Raw genomic sequence first — 6,968 nt, 5'->3', positions numbered from 1 at the left:
GGAAAAATGATGAGCTCAATTTGAACATGTTGAGCCACATAATCCCATGGGACATCCAAGTGAAGATGTGGAGTATGCGGTTGGAATCATGGGCGTGACACTCAGAAGAAAGTGTTGGGCTGAATACTGAGCAATCAGCATATAGAAAAAAATTAAAGTCATAAGACTAAATAAAATTGCTTGGCTAGAAAAAGAAAAGTTGGTCTAAGAGAAGACATAAAATATTCTTATGAGTCAACAAGAAAAAGACCCAATAAAATAATGTAGAAAATACCTAGGAAAAAGATACTTCACAGAAGAGGAAAAACATAACAAATTAATACATGAAATTCAACTGCCTTACTAATCAAAAAATGCAATTAATGCCACATAAGATAGTGTTTATGCTACTTGACTGGCAAAAATCAGTAACTCTGGAAAAGTCAACAGTTAGAAAGGGTAAAGATTTGAGGAAGGTCGTACTCTACTGGAAGGATGGTACATTGGTACAACTGTTTTGGAAAACATTTTGTTATTTTTTTAAGTGTACCCAATAATTCTACTTCTACATAAGTACCTCTAGAGAAATTCTTGAATATGTGCACCAGGAGATATATCTTTAAATGATTTCATCACCATTGTTTATAATTTTCATTATTCAATACCAGAAGAAACCTAAAGGCTCAACAACAAAGAATGGATAAAGGGTGGTTTAGTCACAAGAAAGAAGATTACAGAGCAGTAAAAGAGAAGGAGCGGCACATACATGCAACAACATGAAATCTTGGAAACACTGTTTAATGGAAAAGAACAAATCCCAGAAAACTTCAACCTGTAGATTATTTTCATAAAACTTTCTAAAAACTCAAAACTGAACAAAAATATCACTTATTCATTTATGCAATTGGGATAAACCAAAGCAAAAGAAAAAAATTCAAAGAATGATAAAAAATTTAGGATAGTGATTCTCTCTGGTGGCAGAGGAGAAGAGGACAGAGAGACAAGGAGGAGGCTGTAGGTAGTGACAAGTTACAGAATGCATTATCCTCCGGTTGATCGCAAGTCCATGGGTACTTATTATATTACTGTAACTTATAACTTAACATGTAGCTTATGAATATTCTTTCATGTGAATCCAATAGCATATTAAAGCCAATAAAGAAAAATGAAAAAGTTGCTCTTAGATACACAATTCATGCCTTGATTGAGAGAGTTCTGGATTCAAACTGCATTGATTTGTTCCCTTGTTAAAATTGATTTTATCAAATTGTGTTTTAGGATTTTAACTTACTTTACCATAGGTACACATTTGTAACTCAACTCTGGAATGCATATAAGACCATGGGGTATACATTTTGAGTGGTAAAATTTCTCATGGCTTTTATTACTAATATATTCCCATCATTCTGACTCATTCAGTTATTTATTTTCATTCCTTTATAAGTATATATATATATATATATATATATATATATATATATATATATATATATATATATATGTAAGCTACTGCATATTCTTTGTAGAATGAAACAGGGTAAAAATAATTAAAACTAAAATACTATATCCCATGGGGTGTGGGAACAATTCGAATTGTCATATTTTTCTCATTTATGGTACAGAATGCAGAAAAGTGGTCAGTTTCTTTCCTCTGCATGGCAGGCTGCAGCAAAAAGTCTACCAGGGCTCCTAACAGCCAGGAAAACCATTTTGAGGCTGTGTCAGAGAAAGGATTGGTGGCCTTCTAAGCCCTAGAGCTCTGGCTTCCCAGCCAGGGGTCTTGACTAAAATCAGTACAGTTCTGAGAGTGTCTAGAGACACTGCATTAAGAGCTGACCGAGCCCCTGCATCAAGCTGCCCCATCAGCCTCTGCTCACTGATTCTATGGTGCCTCCTCAGGCTTCCAGAAGAAGCAGAAAAGGTAGCACCCTAACCCATTACCCACTGATGCCCAGAGAAGCTAAGTGTTTCTGGGCTGGGTCTCTGTGCCTGTTCCACAGCAGGGTAGCCCACTCATTCAAAGTTGCCATATCCAGGAGATACAACCTAACCGCCAGGGAACTTGGGTTCTGCCTGCATTGTACCCCATTTCTTGGCCACAAGAAGAATGGTCTACATCTCAGAGGTGTTTAGGATAATTGGTTCCTAACTCTGTATTGAGGTAATAAAACTTATAGAAGTCACAGACCATGCCCTGATCCAGCAGTCCTGGCTCCCACCAGACTCCAAGGGGACTCAAGAAAATAAAGTAGGCTTTGAAATCTGATGTTAGAGAAACAAAATCTGCTTCAAGCAGCAAGAGGAGAGCTGGGAGAAACTTCTGCCAGCTTGCTTTCCTGTGGTTCATAGATGGCTGTGATTTGTACATCTTAATATCTCTAGCCCACTGCTCTCCATAGAATATCTGCCACCATATTACCTATAAAAATGTTTTTGGCCTGACCAGGCGGTGGCGCAGTGGACAGAGTGTCAGACTGGGATGCGGAAGACCCAGATTCAAGACCGTGAGGTCGCCAGCTTGAGCGCAGGCTTATCTGGTTTGAGCAAAAGCTCACCAGCTTGGACCCAAGGTTGCTGGCTCCAGCAAGGGGTTACTTGGTCTGCTGAAGGCCCATAGTCAAGGCACATATGAGAAAGCAATCAATGAACAACTAAGGTGTCGCAACAAAAATCTAATGATTGATGCTTCTCATCTCTCTCTGTTCCTGTCTGTCCCTATCTCTGACTCTCTCTCTCTCTGTCTCTGTAAAAAGAAAAAAAATGTTTCTATATGAAGAAGAAGAATGGGAGAGGTGGAGCAGAGACTATACATCTTCACATCAGGGGTGTGGCTATGAAACCAATCAATCTTGCAGGACCTGTGCTTGTACCAGTATATCAAAATCACACCAGAGGGGACCTTTCTCCTCCTTGTATAAGCCCCATTGCTCCTTGTAATGAAAAAGAGAGAGAGAAATTTGCCTCTTTCAGGCTTATTCAGACCTCAGTAAAGTCATCATTCCTTATCACCTCTTCTTCCTACAATCCCTCAACTCTTAATCCAGTTCTGTGCAGAATGAATCTTTATGAAATCCCTTCTTGTCTCTAAAAGATGATGAGTGGAGAATGGCTTTCTAAAGGTGCCCAAATCGTTTGAACACCCAAGAAAGCCATTTGGTCTTCAACTATCTTCGAGCACTTACTGAATGGCACCATGAGGAAGCCCTGTTCTAAAATCTTACAGATAATATCTGCACCTATACCATTAAAAAAAAAATTCTGTTCTGAGAACTTAACCATCCACCACATATATCCTTTGGACCAAATTTAAAATTTGCCTGCTCAGAAGCCATGAGGTAGAGTTCTTTGGCCTTGGCATGTGCATCGGATAACCTCGGCATTATGAGAGGGGTATTAGAGTCTTTAGTGAAAGAAACATCAGACCCTGCAGCCTCCAGTCAAACCATATAATGTCTGGTTCACCAAGAGAGTTGAAGTCAAAGAAACGGTCATGCGACTCTGCTTCCCACTGGAGATGTGTCTCCAAGCCAATCAGAGCCTTGTCTGAGTGAACCTAAGAACACACAGCCTCTTCCACCCAGGAAAAGGGTCCAAGGTGAAGGGGAGGACGTGTTCATACAGGGTCACCTTTAATAGCCCCCTCCCTGCCTCTGTCCCTGGCTCTCAGCCCCATGAAGAGGTGTAACCCCTACACTATTTGGCCAAGGGAATTCCTCTCGGCTCTTTCTTCACCTTGACTCGTACTGACATAGACCAAGTGCAATTTCTAAATCAAATAGTAGGAAGGTGATAGTGTCTGCGAACATTTTTATTGAACAATGCAGTTTCCTCCAACTGGCACACACCCAATTTCTTCCTCTCCGCCTGGGGCCTTCTCGTGGGCAGCCTGCCTGGCTTTCTCACTCGGCTTCTCCTCACAACACCCCCTCTGAGATCACATGCCGGATTCCCATGCCTGACCCTGGCTGCCAGCATACTGCAGCCCAGACCCCTGCTCTTGAAGCTGTTTAATAAAGTTAAGAAGTAATATATAAAGGTAAGCATTTTTATCATTAGTGTCCTGAGTAGAGAACCCTGCTGAACTATTCCCCAGCAGCTGGTTGATTTCTGGTCTCAGTTTTTATTGCATTTGCAGAACATAAGTTTTTCTCTAGCTCAGCGTCACCAAAATGTGTTCCTAGAAGGGGAGGGATCTCACAGTTTGAATATAAATATTCTTTCGCATAGTGCATGTTCCTCTCAGAGTTTCGCGTGATTATTCATATTCTAACTTCTCATAAAACAAGTTTTACGGGGTTTTACCTTTTCCCCATAACATCTATAAACATCTCTGAGAACAAGTGTTCTGGAGAATACATTTTAGACAATGCTGCTATAAGCTTACCTTGGAACTGAGGTTGCAAAATAAGAAAATTCAAGTTCTCTTTATTTTAGAAAACAATTATAATATATAAATATGCTTATTCCTATATGTTTTCAAGATCTTCAAAAGCAGGTTTTATACTCTTTAAGCTTTCTTTCTCCCCCCCCCCAAAGCTGGAAACGGGGAATCAGTCAGACAGACTCCCGCATGTGCCCAACCAGGATCCACTCGGCATGCCCACCAGGGGGCGATGCTCTGCCCATCTGGGGCATCACTCTGTTGCAACCAGAGCCATTCTAGCGCCTGAGGCAGAGGTCATAGAGCCATCCTCAGCGTCCGGGCCAACTTTGCTCCAGTGGAGCCTTGGCTGCAGGAGGGGAAGAGAGAGACAGAGAGGAAGGAGAGGAGGAGGGGTGGAGAAGCAGATGGGCACTTCTCCTGTGTGCCCTGGCCGGGAATCGAACCCAGGACTCTTGCATGCCAGACTGATGTTCTACCATTGAGCCAACCAGCCAGGGCCTCTTTAAGCTTTCTTAAAGTGTATTGTAAGTGTAGTACATTGCAACTGTATTGTTAAAACACTACCCAGCAGGCAAATATTCCTTATGCTGTATCCCAGACTATTCTTTCCGTCTATCCTTGGAGGACTTTATGAGGTCCTTCCTCAACTTGAGTAAAAGGATTTCTTATTGAACATCAGTTACTCCTTTTTTTTTTCAGAAGTTGAATTTGATTCACAATCACACACTAATGTGAGTTAAGTGAAATATCACTAGGTACCTTACAGAATAGCCCAAACAAAGTATAGTGACAAAGATTATTGAATACTTAGGAGAAAGATGGAAAACAAAATTACTTACACATTGCCAGGGGATAGGAAAAATGGTGCAGCCATTCAGGAAAACCGTTGGGCAGTTTCTTATAAAATTAAACATGATGAACCATATAACCCAGCAATTATACCCTTCGCATTTATCCAAAATAAACTTAGGTTCACACAAAAATCTGTATATATGTGAATGTTTAGAGAAGCCTTATTTGCGATAGCCCACAGCTGAAAACAGCCCAGATGTCCTTCATTAGGTGAATGATTAAACAAACTATGGCACATCCATCTCAAGGAATACTACTCAACAATAAAGAAGAATGAACTGTTTGTATAGACAACAACTCGCATGAATCGTCAAAAAAATTCTGATAAGTGAAAAAAGTCAATAGGCCAAAATTACATATGGGATGATTCCATTTATATAACATTCTTGAAATGACAAAATTATAGAGATGAAGAAGAGATTTGTGATTACTGTAGGTTGGACAGAGGGTGGCAAGGGGGTGTGGGAGGAAAGTGGTGTGGATATAAAAGGAGAAAATAAGGAGTTTTTGCAGCGATGAAACTGTTATCTGATGGGGGACACAAGAACCTACAGGTGTGATAATATTAAATACACACATACACACAACACACACACACACACGCACATAAAACTGGAAAAGTCTGAATGAGACCAGTGGATTTTGGTAACTTTCCTGACTGAGAAAGTGTACTGTAGCTTTGAGAATATCATCGTGGGAACTTGGGTGAAGAGCCGTGACTGAATTACCTCTTACAATTGCATGGGAACCTACAGTTGTCTCAACTCAAGGGCATGAACTATGTAGAAATTTAAATGTGCAAATGAACACTTCATGCCTCCAATGTAGGCAAAGTGATACTTCATAACATACTGATAAGCTATTTTGTCTCTTCTAGAAGAAAACAAGAAATAATATTAACTATGAGAAGAGATTCACAGTAGACAGGGAAATTCCTCCCAATTAGAAAGTTTGTAGATGGTGATCTTCATGATCAGAGGTTCTGCATTCTCCCTCTGCAGGTATGACACAAACGTACAGGATTTACTGTTTTTCTGTGAGGCCCACCCTTCACTCTCCTCATGATACTTGTTAGTGCCATTCTTTATCACATATTGGTTATATGTAATGCCATTATTTTGTCTTTCCCCCATGCAGAGTGAGAGAAGGGCATGGCTGTATTGTTGAATACCATGTGATATTGCACAAACATCATCAGAATGAAAACTCAATAGTGAAAATGGGGTAGATGAGTTACCTCGCCAGGTTTCTTTTACTACAGAGGTCAGTAATCCTTATTCCAGAATTTATTTATTTTTACAGAGCAGAGAGAGAGTCAGAGAGAGGGATAGATAGGGACAGACAGACAGGAATGAGGAGAGATGAGAAACATCAATCATCAGTTTTTCACTGCAACACCTTAGTTGTTCATCGACTGCTTTCTCATATGTGCCTTGACCGTGGGCCTTCAGCAGACCGAGTAACCCCTTGCTCAAGCCAGCGACCTTGGGTCCAAGCTGGTGAGCTTTGCTCAAACCAGCCCATGCTCAAGCTGGCGACCTCGAGGTCTCGAACCTGGGTCCTCTGCATCCCAGTCCGATGCTCTATCCACTGTGCTAACCGCCTGGTCAGAGAAGTCAGTAATTCTTTGTTCCTACCTGTCTCTAGTCTAGCATCACGGGCTTCACAATACTGTTTCCCTAATCTGGGGATACTTTCCCACCAACACTTAGCAACTTTTTACAAAGTTTTATCTGGATCTAATTGGTACATA

This window comes from Saccopteryx bilineata, chromosome 2 (assembly GCF_036850765.1).
Source record: "Saccopteryx bilineata isolate mSacBil1 chromosome 2, mSacBil1_pri_phased_curated, whole genome shotgun sequence".
Taxonomy (NCBI): Eukaryota; Metazoa; Chordata; class Mammalia; order Chiroptera; family Emballonuridae; genus Saccopteryx; species Saccopteryx bilineata.
This window is presented reverse-complemented; position numbering follows the sequence as displayed.